This window comes from Triticum dicoccoides, chromosome 7B, assembly GCF_002162155.2.
Source record: "Triticum dicoccoides isolate Atlit2015 ecotype Zavitan chromosome 7B, WEW_v2.0, whole genome shotgun sequence".
Taxonomy (NCBI): domain Eukaryota; kingdom Viridiplantae; phylum Streptophyta; class Magnoliopsida; order Poales; family Poaceae; genus Triticum; species Triticum dicoccoides.
This window is the reverse complement of record NC_041393.1, coordinates 171,272,580-171,275,932: the sequence shown is the minus strand read 5'-3', so window position 1 is coordinate 171,275,932 and position 3,353 is coordinate 171,272,580.

Below are 3,353 nucleotides of genomic sequence, written 5' to 3'. Positions count from 1 at the left end.
GAGAAATGGGTCGAAGAGGAAATGGGGGGAATCGATCGCCTCTGCTGCTTTGGGCCAAGCACGTTCGGCTTTGGGCCACCACGGCATCAGCAATTTTTACAGCTTTTACGGCTTCTTTCGGTTTATTAAGATATGCGCCGTGCTTTTATGGCTGGCCCATGGGCACGGATTTTTGGCAAATCCTATTTGGCGCTGCAGGCGCCCGTTAATGTGTATTTTGCAAACGGGCGCCTGCAGCGCCCCGCGCTGGGCCGGCCCATGTAGGAGTTTTTTCTTCTGTGGTTTTAATCCGCCAAGAAAGAGTGCGCTCGCGGAGACTCGAACCAACAACCACTCTCTTCAGTACATACTGGTGCAACCACCCCGTCAATCACTCGAATGTGGTTAATTAAAACCTTTCTTTCCCCTTATTCTTTCCGTTCTGTTTCTTTTTATTTTTTTTATTTTGTTTTGCTTTTTCCTTTTTGTTTTCTATTTTTTCTTTTTTCTTCTTCCAGGGACAATAAATTATCTTGCACATACATGAACTTTTTCGTCAAATCGATGAACTTATTTTAAAATTAGATGAACTTTTTCAAATTCAATTAACCTTTTCATATTCAATGAACTTTTTTTCAAATTGATGAACTATTTTTTCAAATATTTGTGTAGTTTTTTAAACCCATTAACTATTTTTTTCATTTTTCTGATGAACTGTTTTCAAATTGGTGAACTTTTTTTCAAATCCGCTGGATTTTTTCAAAATTGATGAACTTTTTTTCGGATTCGATGAACCTTTTCTAATTATGATGAACTTTTCTCAAATTCGATAAACTTTTTTCAATTATGATGAACTTTTCTCAAATTTGATGAACTTTTTTCTGATTCGATGAACTTTCTTTAAATTCAATGAACTCTTTTCCAAATTCAATGAACTTTTATCAAATTTGATGAACTTCTTTTCAAATTCAATGATTTATTTTCAATTATTTTGAACTTTTTTCAAATCCGATGAACTTCTTTTCGAATTTGTGTTCTTTTTCAAAAATTCATCAAATCTGAAAAAAAAATGATCGACAAATGAAAAAAGTTCATCGATTCGAAAAGAGTTCACGAATATAAAAAAAAATCATCAAGTAAGGAAGAACAAAAAACCAGAAAACTAAAAATGAAGTAAAGGAAAAAGGAAAGAAGGTAAAGGAAGGAAAGAAGGGAAAGGAAGGAAAGAAGGTAAAGGAAATAAGGGAAAGAAGGTAAAGGAAAGAAGGGAAATAATATAAAGATGAAACAAAGTTATAGTTCAAACCCGCTCAAGGGGCCGAGCGCTTAGCGCAACGTAGCACAAAACGTGAGGTCGCAGGTTTGATACATTCACTGGCTCTAACTTTTCCCTTAATTCCCTTTTGCGCGCGCGCCCGTATTAGGCCAGCCCAAGAGCGCAGCTGCGTGGGCGCCAAAACTCCTAGTTGGCGCTGAAGGCGCTGACTAGGAGCTCCCCGAATTTTTGTCAAGGCACGGGCCCGGCACGGCACGCGCACAAAATGGTTCGGCCGGCCTTTGGCCCACCAAGGAACAAGTCCGATCCTTTTATCTATGGCCTGTCATGTGGCTGAAATCGGTCCTTTTAGCACTGTTTGGGGCTGTTTAGCCTTTTTTCACCTACAAGCAAAAGGTCCGCATTACTCCGGAAGGCCGAACCTTTTGTTTTTCTTTTCTAAAAAAAGCAAAAAGTCCGGCAGGCCGAAAGGGCCCAGAAGACTGAAAATCAACTCGAGATGGCCCGTAGCCATATCATACTGGGCCGACCTTTTTAGCTCGCGTACTAGGTCAAATGTAGCGACCAGACCTCAAATGGTCAAGTCTCTATGCATTAGTGTCATCCCTGGATCGGTAATGCTAATACACACAATACTCAAGGAATTATAACAGAGTTTCAATCACACACTTATTACATCGAGTCCTCATAAAGAGTATGATTACAAAAATATCATGGCTGAAGGCCATCTAAACTAGATAACCGCGGAAGCTTCAAAGGTAAATGAGTCCATCAACTCCAACATCATAGCTGAGTGCAAAACAACGACCTATCACACCTTATTCATCGTATGAGTAGTCTGCAACATAAGACGTTGCAACCCGAAATAGGTCAGCACATGGAATATGCTGGCAGACACTATAAAGCAATTAAATGCAAGAACTATATCTACAAGTAATATTTGGCTGGTGGAGGCTGTAAGTTTCATGGTTTTGCATAAAGCTAATTTTTCCTTACAACAAAGGAATAAATTTATTTAACTACTCCCATGTTGCCCATTATTTGAGAAGGTAACCCCAACTCAAATCCCAATTAAAAGTATCATCATTAACCCAATTCAATTAATTAAAGTAACGTGATGAGATCACATCGATAGATTCAAGTACTATATACTCAAGAAGTCCATAACCGGGGACACGGCTAACCATGATTAGTTTATACACACTGTAGAGGTTTGCACACTTTTCCCCACAAGACTCGACCGCATCCATGATCGGATGATCGAGACATAGCCTTTCTGAAGCATTAACTCTCTACTCTGGGTAGACAGTACCACCTACAACCCTCTACATCTGCTAGTCTACCTCTTCAAGAGCTCACACAACTTACTCAACTATGCCAGAGCCCATAATGGCTTGTGGCTGCACACGGAAGTTTCTAGCATGAATAATCTTATGATCCCTTTGAGCCTGGGTGGCATTCCATAGGATAATCACACGGGTACCCTGGGATTTCCAAAAACAGACAACACTGGGTTCCCCAGGTGCCTCAACCAATCCACCCAGATGTATATTAAAGTTGCCACCTTAATGTTATCCATAATTAAATAACTCTCAAACTTCCATGTGTGAATCACGATCCAATCCCCGTCTACGAGCATGGCTAAGCAATAATAAGCATAACGTATATTCCCGGGGTGGTCAAAAGGTATTAGGTTCCTACCTCAAGTACTACAACCAAAACCACATGTTCCCAATCCTACTAATGCAAATATGTTGAGGGGCAATACTAATGCATAGTAAAAACTGGGTATAAAGAAGTATGATCAAAGTGTAACTTGCCTTGTTGACGATCTGCAAACTCTAGAGATTCGTAGTAACAAGCTTCGCACTCCGGAAAATCTAGCATAGACAAACAATAGCATACATAAGCAATCACTCAATCGAAACACGAGAGAAACCGAGAAAAGATCCAAATCAAACACGAAACAAGCAAACAACTTAGACTAACAAGAGTCAAAACCTAACAGTATATTAACATGTGAATTAGATCTTAATAGTAGGTACATGTGATTTAGCTAATATTTGCAAAAAGATTCAACTCAAACAGAGCAACGAAA